This window comes from Pseudopodoces humilis, chromosome 6 (genome assembly GCF_049639895.1).
Source record: "Pseudopodoces humilis isolate 2021_Gansu_Grassland_sample_001 chromosome 6, ASM4963989v1, whole genome shotgun sequence".
Classification (NCBI taxonomy): Eukaryota; Metazoa; Chordata; class Aves; order Passeriformes; family Paridae; genus Pseudopodoces; species Pseudopodoces humilis.
This window is the reverse complement of record NC_142205.1, coordinates 24,585,612-24,600,003: the sequence shown is the minus strand read 5'-3', so window position 1 is coordinate 24,600,003 and position 14,392 is coordinate 24,585,612. Positions and strand designations below refer to the sequence as shown.

General features: G+C 36.6%; 1 long non-coding RNA gene across 1 annotated transcript; it reads right to left on the bottom strand.

Moving 5' to 3' along the window:
- Positions 1–296: 296 nt before the first annotated feature.
- Positions 297–14,037, bottom strand: LOC148184129 (uncharacterized). Its single transcript, XR_015772743.1, has 3 exons — positions 13,915–14,037; positions 935–1,144; positions 297–833 (listed from the first exon to the last, which is right to left on the bottom strand). It is a non-coding gene; the product is annotated as an uncharacterized LOC148184129 (long non-coding RNA).
- Positions 14,038–14,392: the final 355 nt, after the last annotated feature.

The following is a 14,392-nucleotide window of genomic DNA, read 5'->3' as shown; positions in this document are numbered from 1 at the left end:
ACATATGACCATTAGTTTTTTTTGAATAATGAAATATGGGATGCTGGTATGGTTGATATGCAAAGAGCATATAGAAAGAGGAATACACAGAGACATGTAGTGGGGACAGGATGCCTCAATGCATGACCCACAGGACCACTTCTCACACCTCAAAATTATATCAAAGAGATAATGAGACACATCAGCAATAAAGACAGATTAATGATGTGACACCTTCTATAATTCACTGGGGAACCTTCAGCTGCTGCCAGCTCCAGTAGTCCTCAGCCCAGAGCTCTCTGTCCTACATCTAACTATGAAGCTGTAAGAGGGAATCTTATAATAAAAACTGGGAGAAACTGAGTCATCTGCGCCAGCCCATGACCAGAATATAAATTTACTGGAGGTAGAAGATGTGTAATTCACAGTGCCATAAGTATGTATCTAAACACACCAATTCACCTCTCTTTAAACCAAGTCAAAGCCAAGAAACGTCTCCTATAGGGAGGCACTAGTGTATGGGTCATAATTGCAGTAGTTCTTCAAAGACCCTTTTCGAAGAGGTCCATAAGCTTTGATTGTGCTTCAGCTGAGTGCCCACACTCAGGAACATCTGCTCTGATGTAAGTAAGGCTGCAGTCCATACAGGTCAGCCTGAGAAACCTCTGCAGCTCTAAGGCACAGCTTGACTAATTTTAAACAAGAAATGAGCTGGCATGCAAATGCTGTTCATGTCTGTTGCAAAAGCAGTTGATTTATTGTAAGCATTCTCCTGGCTGTGGTTTGCATAAGTAAAATATGAAGAACATTCATTACCCTGAGTATCCATTAGCTTTCAAGTAAAACGTTGTTTCCTAATGCAAAAAAACAAAACAAAACAACAGAAACAAGATTTAGGAACTAAGTAACAAAATATAAGCGCCCTGTAAAGGTTACAGGATACAACACTTTTTACCTTTGTACTTTAAATGCTATGCATCAAAGAGGACTCCACCAAAAATGTGGGAAAGAGGTTGCTTCAGAGAATGAAAGTCCTTTAAGAGAGATTCAGATGGGAGCTGGAACAACTTCTCCCCCTGTGATGCATAAATTGACAGCCACTGATAGTTGCAGGCTTCCCTGCTCCAGGTCACCTCTGGCAGGTGTCAGCCACAGCTGAGTTGTCCTAAGAGACAGGAATTTTTAATGCTTATTGTTTCACAGTTCTCTAGTATTTTTGGGGTTAATTATGCTTCAAATGAGTCACTACTTTAATGATGACCCTGATTCAATAGTATTAAATTAGAACTGACATGTAGCTCACTGCTACCTTGATTATGATATAATGGTTAGAGACAAGTAAAGATTTTGACAAACAAGGTAATTTCTATCTGCCCTACAAACAGCTGCATATTTTCCATATCTTTTTCATATAATTCTTTATTTTTTATTTCACCAAGAAGCTCTCTTTTATCAAGTATTCTCCATGCATGGGTACCAAATGGCATGACATTGACCCAGTAGTTCACACTCAAGATATTTAGATTTTTTTTATTATTATTTTTATGGATATTATTTTTCTTTTTATTTTTTTCTTCCCCCTAAAACTCAGCTTCCTCTTCAGTGGCTGTGGGCCAATTACCTGTACTAAAATTGCAAGGTGCTTATTAGGCCTTAGGTCTGACAGTCTCTGAAGAACTCAATTAGTTGTTCTACTTAATCTCATTTACTTCACAGCTTCTCTAAGCAGGGGCCTCCAAATATAAAACTTCTCAGAGCATAATAAGAAGTAGGTGTAGATTTCTCAGGAAAAAAAAATATAAAAATAACTGTCAGGACTGCATCAGATTCCAAAATGCTTCTAATAATAAGACTTAGATGGCTCAGCCTCCTTTTACAAGTACTGAAAACACAAGAAGCTTCATTTCCTACTTTCAGGGCTGCAATTATTCCAGTGCATAAGAAAGTACAAAACCCTGCTGAAGGTTTTCCAGCAGTGGAAACACTTATATCTCTCACTGCTGTGTGTTTGCCAGTGCCTCATTAGCTACACACTCACAGTTGCCATTCCCTTCATCCAGGTGCTCACAACTTTTCCCTCTTCTCCTCAGCTGCTTATTTCCTCAAAGCTTTTAAGAACTTAATTATTTTTGAAAGTTTTTCCACCTGTCAAACCTGGATTGCAATTAGTCAGTGAATTCAAATGTTATCAAAGAGGGAAGAAACAGGCTGACAGTGTAATCACACAACTCTTGTTTTTGTTGGCAATCAGATTAAAAATCTTAAAGAAAAATTGCAAAACAGAGAAAGCATATGTTAGTGAAAGTGGAATAAATGTCTGATAGTTAATGGGCATTCAAGGATAAACTTGTTCTCAGAAGCCAAGAATTACAACAAAGCCCAGTTCTAACTGCACATCTTGCCTCTGAAATTCCCATTTCTTTGGTCTTCTAAAAGATAGCTGAGGATCCTTCAAACTCTCTCTTGAGTTATGCAAAAGTAATGTTTAATGCTTCAATAGTTTCTAAAACAGATAAAAAGATACAGGTAATAATGATTGATACCTGTGTCAATGATATGTAAGTATCATCTTGATAATTTGGATTAACAGGTCACATTCTCAGACAGTTGATCACTTTTGCTATCTAATCAGGAAAAACTGCACAATTCCTCCAGATATTTTAAAACAAAACTTCCAGTTGACTCATAAAGCTAAAGATATTACTTTCAACTGGCTTTTTGAGACAAGAATAAAATTATACCTTTTAAAATACTGAATATATATATACATAAGATTCATATAAAACAGATATATAAAGGTAATATATGTAAGGATGTAATATGCATCTATTTAAAGTTTGTGTACATGCATAAATGTATAAAACTTCTTGAAATTCTTGTTACTCAAGGGGAATGGTAGTAAGTGCAATAAATATTGCAATGGTACTCCTGGATCAAACTGATGCTTACAACCTTATGCATCATATGCAGGCTGAAATCTGCATTATTTATGGACCCAAGATACATTACATGAAGTAAGGAAGAGATAGGACATAGGACTCAGATGTTTGAATCCCTGGGGAGCCAGAATTGCTTAAATTTTTATTTATAAAAGTGTGAAGGATTACTATTAATTGCTGTTCAGATAAATTGTATGAGTATAGTTGATTTTGTGGGGCTCTTCATAAAAAGCTTGCAGTGCCTCCTAAATTAACTTTATCTATAAACAGTTTTTTCTAAGTGTTTTTCTCTGATATAAAATAGACTGTAGATTGTCTACAGTTTCTGATAGAATAGACTGTACATTCAGCTATAAATGTGTTTGAAGTGCTACTAATGGCTTACGCACAAAGTAAGTAACAAACACTTTGTAAAAATCAACATAATTTCTAGTATCTTTGAATAAGATACCATGTAAACCCCTTAGAACATTATCTAAGAAAAGATTTTTTTTTCACCTCCCCTGAAAAAACCGCAACATAGCCTGATTTTCCCTTTTCCTGGAATAGTAGCAGTACTTTCTATAGCACTATAATACTAATAATATATATTTCTATAATACTAATAATAGCACTTTCATAAGTTGTTTCTAAGTCTGAGGAAAGGTGAGCTTAGACTGGGATTCAGCTCTAATTTCTCTTCAAAAAAAGTAGTTCTGTATTTTTTATCTGTACATTACACAAAGTATGAATTATGGTTTTGAAAAATTCAATTTGCAGCCATCTTCAGCAAATAATGTGAACCATCTGGACTGATTGGTATGGAAATCAAAACTAATTGATCCTGCCATTTTTGAGCCTTTTACAGAACATGAAAATAGACAATATTATGCTTTCTAGAGCTAATCAAAACTGTACTTCAAATTACTCACTGGTAGGTTATTAAAAATATTTGGATCCTATTTTCACAGTTAAAAGATCTAGCTGCACAAAGTGCAAAGAAATTATGTTTCAATTAATGGAATCTGCTGTCAGAGTGTGAACAAATAAATCTAGAAGCAAGTAAAAAATAGAATTACTATATTCTTTTTCTCTCCAGGTTTCTTCTCTATCTCCTTAGTCTAGATGTCTTCCACATTCTTCCCAGTCAACAGCTCATCATTGAATAGAAGAAAGTACTGCTGATGCTACACAGATTTTCTGATGGTGAGAGGTTGATTCCAAAGGCAGCAGTACTCCTGTGAAAATCACAATGCAGCTTTAGGGCTGCAAATTTCTGTCTCCTCAGGGAAATAACCATCCTATATATCCTAGGCTGGGAAAGGATAGCACATCTTTTCTTTGCTCTGACTGTGCTTCAGCATATCTATACAACACTCAAAATGAGTCAAATGCTACAAGTTCTAGAAAATACATATATTTAAGCTGGAAAAATACGTAGAGAAGGAGAAAGAGGTTTATGGTGGGGTGTCTTAGTTTAGGGCAAATTAGGAAGGAAAACTCCAAATGGGGATTTCCCCAGGGAAATGCCCCTCCCCACCAACTGGTCCGGGAAGAGAAAAAAATTCCTTAGAGAGAAGTGGAAAAAGCTGTTTATTTAACAGAAATTGAGTAATATTAAATAATAAAACCTCTTGCTGTTCGATGGGATGGCAAATCTAGGAAGAAAAAAAGTCCTTTTCATGTGGTGTAGCTCGGCTCGCTCAGGTTCTTATCAGTCCCTCCGGCGCTGGAAAGTGCCGAGGCCCAGGCCCCGGTGGGCCACAGGCGTGAGCTCCCGGGGTTTGGCTGGGTGTGCAGTCCAGAGCAGGCTTGCACAGATCCAAGAAAATTGGGAAAAAAACAAACAAAGGTCTAGGGAACTCCTCTGCCTCAGCTAGCTAAAACTAACTAAAAGCCAGAGAGAAGCTCTGTCCCGCTGTCTGTCCGTGCTGCAGACACCACAGTCCAGGAGCGGGATGTGTGGGAGTGATGTTTTTCTTTAACACAAACTGCGGCTTCTTCTTCCCCCTCTCTTGCTCTCAAAGCCAGTCTTAAAGGTGCAGAACTTAATATATAACATAAACCAGACGATTGGGGATACCAGTATCATAAAGTCACCCCAAGACATTCCACCCCTTATCTCCATATCGTCAACTTATTATTAAAATTAATATATATATTTTAACTTTACAACACATACATTATATACAGACAAGGGCATTTATTCATGATCTTCACCTAACCATCAGATCTCCCTGAGGTACACATTGTGTTGTTTCATTTTTCTGCATTATCTACTATGTGTAACCCGGTCTTTGAGTAAAAACAACTCCACAAATGGGTTTGTCTGTACTTGAAGTAGAATTGATCTAAATTGTCTTTCTTAACAAACCTCTGAGATGTACTGCTGTGACTTTGTCTCCGTCTACTTTATGCAGGGGCTCGGATTGGGCTGGACTTGCTTGATTGGTGGAACCTAGGGTATTAACTATCTAGGTGGCCTTTGTTAGATGCTGCTCATAATTTTTGAAAGATCTTCTACTCAACATTTTCAAGGTAGTCTTTAACAGTCTATTGTACTTCTCTACTTTTCTGTGGGGCCACAGGCGTGAGCTCCCAGGGTTTGGCTGGGTGTGCAGTCCAGAGCGGGCTTGCACAGATCCAAGAAAATTGGGAAAAAACAAACAAAGGTCCAGGGAACTCCTCTGCCTCAGCTAGCTAGAACTAACTAAAAACCAGAGAGAAGCTCTGTCCCGCTGTCTGTCCGTGCTGCAGACACCACAGTCCAGGAGCGGGATGTGTGGGAGTGATGTTTTTCTTTAACACAAACTGCGCGCTTCTTTTTTCCCCTCTCTTGCTCTCAAAGCCAGTCTTAAAGGTGCAGAACTTAATATATAACATAAACCAGACGACTGGGGATACCAGTATCATAAAGTCACCCCAAGACATTGGGTAACAGCACCTATATCCTGTAAAGAGGCAGTACTAATGAGTAAAGTTACAGATTCTTTAACCCCCTGAAAAACAGAATCATAGAATGATTTGGGTTGGAAGAGACCTCAGAGGTGATCTAGTTCCAGTCCCCAAAGGCCATCCTTTTCAAACTCTTGACCCTTGCCTAGCAATAACTCATTAACTCTGTTTTGTGTAATTCTAAGACCTCCATTTTTACTGCTGAATGATATTATGGGAACAAGTGCTCACCTAGTTAAAAATAGTATTTTATGTTCCTCTACTGGATGCTCATGTATGTGAAAAACCTTTTTTCTTGGATAGTCTATATTTTGGAGAAAGTAAATCATATCAGAAATGCTAGGCTACTTGCTCTAGAGAAACTGGGAAATCACTGCTTTGACATTGTTTGAGATACATAATTTCTGTCTTTGATAATTAATCAGGCACTGTTGCTAATCCAAAAACCTTCAAACATATATTCAGTATGAGAAACTAAAAAATTTAACATTTTCTCATGCCTCTTCACCTGATGAAGAATGGCATTTGGGTGAATATCCCAGGCTGGAACGAGCAAAATCAATATGTATTTATGACTGTCAGCTCATTGATGTAAGGAGTATCTGAAATCCAGGCAGGATACTGTCATCTTTTCCTGAAACCCTTTTCCTCACTTTAACCAGTTAGTAATTTCAAAGATATCTGGTTGCACAAACCTGCCCCTCCATCCCCCACCCCCACAAAAAAAACCCAGAAGTTATTTTTTTATGTTTTTCATGCATGTATGTGACTAGCGTCTTACTTTGGCATTGCTTACAAGAACTCCTAGTTATTTTAATAAGCTTGCTATGACAGTACAGAAGTTCATTTATCAGTAAACTGCAGAATGTGGGGAAAACACTGCACGTAAATGGGAGAATACGTAATCATGAAAGCTAATGGTTCTCACAGGCTGAGAAAGTAATCTCGATTTTTAAAAGCAGAAATGTGTGGAGATGTAAAACTCTTTCAGGAAGTCCAGATGAAGAATCCAGATTACTGACCTTTCTGCAACTGCAGAAATATTTTTTAAAAATTTATAACTTCAAATATTGAATGTTCTATTGAAGGATTTAGGTGGAATTAATGACTTTAAAAAAATATTTAGCAATTTGTAGTCAATCAAGAAGGCAAAGATATACATTTTCTAACAGAAAAAGGACTGAAAAGCCCTGAGTTAAAGATCTGTGTTTTCTTTATCTCCACAAACAGACATCTCTATGGGGAAATATACCACAAACATTTGGTCAAAGCTTGTCCAGGATTTTCAGAACACATATGGAATCTCACTTAAGGTAATCAGATTTCATGTTTGAATGACAGGTTGAGGGACCTCACCCTAAAACTGTATAGTTTGGTTTCTTTTTTTTTAAAAAAAAAGAAGAAAGGCACAATTTCTGAAAATTAAGATACATCTTAGAAATAAAGACTGAGGACTGAGATACAATGTAATGTTTGCTGCTCTGAAACACAAATAGACATATTTATATGAAACTTTAAAAGAAATTATTCAGCCAAAATCACCACCATTTTAAAATCCATAATAGATTTGCAACTTAAATGATGCAGATCTGGTTCTCCAGTTCTGATTACCCAGTATGTTTATGGAGTGGCATGTCAGATTTTCTGAAATGGTTGCAGTAACAGTGAAGTGCCTCACAGCTATAGTTATGCCTTAATTGCTGAAAATTATTAATTGAAGAAAACCTTAGTATAACATGTCCTAATGAATAAGGAATATAGAAAATACCTCAGTGAGAAGCCATTTTTTAATTATTAAGTCAAACTTGGCAGAAAATCTCCACCAAATAATATATTCTTTTTTTCCCAGCTGGTGAAGACAAAAATTGTTCATGTAAAAGCCTAGTCTGAACCAAGCTAAGATAATTCATAAAATCCTACTGTGGAAGAAAAGTCTGTGAGGGATTTCACTTTAGTGTCTCTTCAGGATATCTGTAGCATTCAAATCAGTAATTTCTTCTTCTGATAGTTCTCAGGATTAGACACCACTGAAGTAATTTCAGCTCTTTCTCTTTGAGTTCAAGAGATCAGAGTAATGATTTGAGCCTCTCTGGCTTGAGAAAAAACAAAATGGTTTGAAATAAATTTGCACCTGGGTTTTTCCCTGTTCTCTGATTGAGTGTCTTTGTATGTATCTAATCCAGCCCAGTATATCTCTGTTCTCCAAAGAAAACCATCTCACATTTTTCCATTGAACTCCCCAGTTTTAAGTTATGTCACCATTTCAACAACCAATTATCTGATGAAAAAGAAAAGTCAAAATGGGAATAAGATTGGTACTGTTAGAAAGACAAGCACAGGAAGCTCAGGACATGTAAGAGTCCTACAGTTCCACCACTGGTCTTCATTTGCATTTCAGTGATTGTCATTTAACAAGTATTCTTGCAAAGGGATGGATAGAAGAATAATTGGCAGAATACACTGGAATAAACCCTGTGCTTTGGATAGCAATTAAGTGTTACCTGATCTTTATCTAAATAACAAAAGGGAAGAGAATGTCTAAAATGTAGATCATAATCAAATAACTAAATTACAATATAGTAATAACGAAAGCAGGATGTTTGGTAATGTGACTTTAGGTTTTTTTCCCTTCCTGATTAGGATGATAAAATTATACAATGAGTGGTGAGTATTATAATAAATATAATTAATCTATCTCCAAGCTAACTTATTAAAAAAATATTTTAGCCCTTCCCTCCAGCATAAATATTTACCAAAATCCAGAAGTTTCTCTTGTGCAGTATTCTGAAGAGAAGGAAGGGAAATAGTGTCACTCTATGGTAATTAGTGACCTAGAACTGTCTTGACTGGGAAAACTGTCCTCATTTGAGGAAATCACAAGGTCATTTATTTCTTATAAAAATAAGTCATTAGTTTCCAGTATAATTTGTGTCCATCTCTGTCAGTGAACCTAAATTCTCAACAAACTTTAAAATAAAAAATAACCAACCCCAAACTTATTAAGTTATCCTCCCAGAAAGCTGACAACCTAGATAATGCATAACCAAATTCTGTCACCTAGTGCAACTCACTTTTTCATTCTTTCACAGATTTATGATGCTTTAGGTTCTTCTCCAAGCAAAGCTTAGAAGCCCCTGATTTGATAAGAGGTTTTGAACAATATTTTTCTAACTTTTGACAAGATAGCTCAGGGCTAGATCCAATAAAAATGCATTATGCTTCTTCATTGTGAAGCTCTGAAAAATTGATTTTTATATTGGATTGGACCATTGGCTTGTTAAAGAAACTTAACTTGATAACAACACCCTTTATCCCCTTAGGAGCTATCATTTCATGTTAGGAGGACTGAAACAGTGCAGCATATATAAGAAGCATTATCTAGCCTTGTGGGGTCAAGGAGTTATCTTGCAGCACAGCCTGAGTCACAGGGATGAGCACTGGAATGAGAAAGCAGGGCAGAGGGTTCCTCAGGGGACAGAAGAGAAGGAAAGAAATCTTTTCCACTCTAGCATATAAAGTTATAGCAGAGCTCTTTGGCAGCCTCTTAGCAAGGCTAATATTCTCGTTTCCCTATTTATAAAGCCACATTTCTTTCATTATTTTCAATTGTCAGGGATACATAAAATAAATATAGACAGGGATGAACCTGTCTAATGTAGCTCACTGCATTCCTCTCTTTGGTTTGGTAGTCAATATTTGTTATAGCTCTCTGCTCAGACCACTTGAGTACTCTTAATCCACTTGAAAAGGCTTGTTTGCTTTATGTTATGCTGAGATCACAATTTCATAGAACACTACTCCTGGCCCAACCTTCAAATAAATAATATAGTTTTAAATCTATAAATATGCTCCCATCAAGACTTATCTACTCGTCATCCAGATTAATTTGTTTTAATATAATTCCTCAATATCTACTTTCTTGATACCTGATGCCCCTGAAATGCACATTGCAAGGAAAGTGTAATGATAAGAAAAAATGGACAGACTCGTGTATTTGGTGACAAAAGTAAGAAGATGACTGATTCATTTTTACCTTGTAAATAGTTTTGAGATAAATTTTCTAGTGTATTTATTATCCACAAGGTACTTCTACTGTTAAAAATCACTTAGGAGTGGAGTTGCCCCTTGCATTGAAGAATTCATGGCTCAGTGAGAAGATGTAAAGAGATATGTCTGGGTTTTTTTCTCTCTTTGAGTAGCCTGGCCAATGTAAATAAAGATGGAAAAATGGGCTTCTGATAGCTATATTCTTTCTCAGCTTTAGAAGATATGATATATTTGAGCTTTCCTGGGGAGGCAGGGGATAGACAAGGCAAAAAAGACTTGCCCTAGGCATAAACTGAATTTACATTCTTGATTTTTAGAACATTCATTTTAAGATTATATATGAGGCAGCAATTTTGCATTGCATATGGAAAGGTTTTAAATTATTTCCAGCATAGCTAAAATTTTTTTAAACAAAACATGTTTTTTTTAAACAATAAAAAATTATTTTCTTCTCTATTTTAAATATAGTTTACCATGGATTTTCAAGCAAAATAATGTGGGAAATTTCTTTGTCCTCAGTACTAGAGCAACACAGCAGGCTTAATGGAAAAACCTGGGAATATCACACTTTGGCAAATTGTCTCCTCCTCTATTCTCTATAATACAGAGAAAGAAGATTACTCCAACCTGCCTGACTGCCAGGGATGCAGCAGCTTTCCTGGGTGGATGGTCTGCTATACACATTTCTTAATGCACAGACTGTCAGGCAGGATAGGTCCAAACAAGGAAGGGCACAGACATTCTTCCTTCTCAAGCACCTGGTTATCACTCACAAGCGTATGGACACGGCCACGGTTTGCCTTGCAGGGATGAGGAGAGCAACAAGAGCTGGATGCTTGATGAAAGGGAGTACAGCTGCTGCTGTGCCTGTATGGCTGTTCTGCTGCTGTCTAAAAGCCAAGGCATTCAATGGAGAAGGGAAAAAGAAGAGAGCAACTCTTGGATACACAGATGCAAAAACTTCCAGATTTAACTGAATAAAATCAGTGGAACAATATCTGTTGTTCCAGTTTTATTCAGCTCTTATCTGTTTTGCATGCAGTCTGTATTTTGGGTATGCAGAGAATGTTTTACAATGTATGTAAACTCATACAGTTCGTGCAAGGCAGAAGTACAATATTGTCTTTGAAGAAATCAAACTGTCATTACAGCTAATTTTAAACTCATATGCTAAAATGAATTTATATTTTATGGTAAATTAAGAGAAAGATTCTATTCCTTTTGAGACTAGTGGTGATCTTTCTTAAACTCATTTGCCACAGAAACATTATTTCACATTCAGCATGATTCTATCAGGTATAATATACTTCTGTATAATAGCTGGGAGAGTGTGAGAAAACAGCTCATGAATCTTTAGTAAATTACGCTTATCCCTTCTCACAGAGCTACATGGATCTTGCCTGCCCTCAGCTGGATTTATGAAGGGATCATTGAAAAGTGGTGGTGAGAAATGTATTTGAAAACCAACAATATATCATGTTGTATAAGGAATAATCTTTTCACTCTCACCAATGGCATTACATTATAGCTAACAGAGAATAGAGTATTTTGGGGAATTTCTGAAGTTAAAAATAACAAAAACAAACAGTAGGAGAAAGAATGAAAATGAAGAAAGGTCAAACAAAATGTTTGACTAAACAACGCAGAAAAAGAATGGGCTTTCTGGTTCTGATTGTGCATAGGACAAAAAGATTTCATTTATTTCCACTGAATCAAATGCCATCTATTTTGCTGTCTTCTGAATATATGAGGTTTCCTTCAGTCCCTGAAAAGGAAAATCTCTATAGAAATAATAGAGCACTTTGTGAAGCAGCAGTGGTCAGACCTGTTCTCCTGAAAAATAGATTCACTAGGCAACAACCAGAAAAGCAAAGACTATATGTTCTTCTGTGTTAAAATATGTTTCTCAAAAGATCTGTGAATAAACAGACAAAAAGCCCAGCTAAGCTGTAGCAATAATTGCCTGTTTAGTAATAAAAAAAATACCAATTGCCAAGAAGGTCAAACTGTTACTTAAAAATAAATGAGTCAACCTTGTACTCCTTATATTTTCTCTCCTTCCCACATCTCCTTTCCTTGTTATCCTGTGAAAAAAATCATGCATTGATGAAGAGGTATATTAAGGAAAGAAAGCAACAAAAAGAGCCAAAGCCCATTATGGGTTTCATCAAATCCTTGTAGATTACTCACTTTGTCCCTCCATTACTGGGTATGTTTCTGACATCATTCTCCAAATTACATAAAGGATGATATATTGCTATTCCTCTTACAGTCTTCCCCTGATGTTTTCTAGTCAAAGTACTTCATGAAACAGAGAATTGGTCTCAGATCTTTTGATATCATATGCCTCTGAAAACCTTTTCAGTGATACTGGATTTATTTATCTTGTTAATGGTGTCATCAAATGTCAGGCTGCTATAAAAATTATGAAAACCATAATTTGGTTGGTAAAAATGCAACTGTCCCTTCCCTCTTCCTTCCTCTCCCATCCATCTGAGATGAAAGAGACAAGGATGCTCCCATATACCCATCTTTCCCATCCAATATTTGGAAACATAATCCATTTCTGTAACTTATCTTAGGCATTAATACCTGCTCACTTGAAAAACTCTCATGATATTCCATCACTACAGAACCCCACAGTTCCCCAGAACATGTATGGTGGTTTGGTTGCATGTCACATAAAAGTGAGAACACCACCTAGGAACTTCTTGTGTCCATCAAAAAGGTTAAAGTAAAAAGAGTAAAAAAAACACACGCTGTTATAGCCTTGATCACATCAAATCTCAACCATCTTAATTTATCTGTTAATATACTTTGGAAAAAAGGAACAAAAAGAGCAGTGGAATACAATGAAGAGCTACCATATACAGGATGCCAGCACCCTTCCTTATTTCACCATGTTTTGGGGTCATGAGAAATATTTTTATCCTATTTAACTATACTAAAGTTTTTCTTATCTTTCCAGAAGTTTTACTGTCACTAGGATTCCATTCCACATTGTATGTCCATCTTCCAGAACCATGAAAGAATAAGAGTATGCTTTTAATTTTTCTGCCTTACTGCAAAGGCAAGATTAAGATCTTTTTTCTTTCTGCTTGTGTAAATTCCAGGATATCTACACTATCAATATTATTAGCTACTTTTCTGACATTCTGTTGAGATGTTCAGGAAAAGGTTACAAATTAGATTTCAATTCTGAGAACAGCAAGTGAAACACGCTAAGGAAACCCTTTCACAGAACCCGAGAATCACAAAGGTCAGGTTGGAAAGGACCGCGCAGGGTCATCTGGTCCAACCTCACTGCTTAAGCACAGTCATCCTTTACCACATGGCACAGAATTGTGTCCAGATGGTTTACTTTAAACAAGGAAGTAGCAAATCTTGCCCAAGCAAATGCTTTTTCTGGTCCCACACTCTCAAAGGAAGAAGCATCCAAACTACCTGAATACACTACTGTAACAATGGAAAAAGGAGTCAAAGCCAACAAACCATCAGACCCCAGTCTGACTGGTTCCTTTAACATCAGCCATAGAATTCCAAAGATAAAGAGATGGTCTTTGAAGACCAAGAGGACTTCATCAGTACAAAATCACAAATATTCACACAAATAATCCCATTAAAAAAGCTACACCATTCCTGTCACAAAAAGAAGAGCAAGTGTGAGTTTATTAAAGTGGTGTTTAGCTGTTTCACGTGGCACAATTTAAAAGTTCCCACTGTTGTCTACACATGAACATTTTCAGTATTTCTCATACCAAGAGAAGCAGTAGGTAACTATGTGAAGTTACTGTGGTAGAGAATACTTACAGACATCTAAGACTATATAAATATACAAATTATATAAATATACAAATAAAAGATTACATAAATAAACAAAACAACACTAACAAGCATATCTCGTCTCTATAAAGTCCCTTGCAAGGGAGGCACAAAGTGCTGTAGGAGCCAGTACTTCCCAGTAATAGTCTGGCTTTGCTCATCAGAACCCCACCCCTAAATTTTCCTCAAATACCTTGCTTCAGTTGGTGGCTTTCTCTCCAGACAAGCGTCCACATCAGGCCTACTGAATTATTTGATCCTAAGTCTCCTGGCCTAAAGTCATCATCTTTCTTCAGCCCTCCTTCTGCCCTCTACTCCAGCCACTGGGCCTTGCTTCTCTAGCCTATACCTTATGTAGTGCTCTTCAGCACCTGCAGCCCATCAGTGGCCATTTACAAGTCGAACACCATTCTTTTAGGGTTATTGATCCTAAAGAGTTTCTAATCCCATTGCAAACAACACAGGTGTTCCTCTTATAGCTTTTTAGCAGACTTTAGTGCATTGGTTTTTTTAGGTGTTCACACTCAGTAATGATTCTTTAATACAAAAAAGCCTAGAGTAAATATCCCTAAAGAAAGCATTTTTCAGGTTTAGCTCAACACTATTACATTAGTGTCCAATGAACACAAATGCATGCTTCCTCAAGTGTAAATTAACACTCTAATATTTTA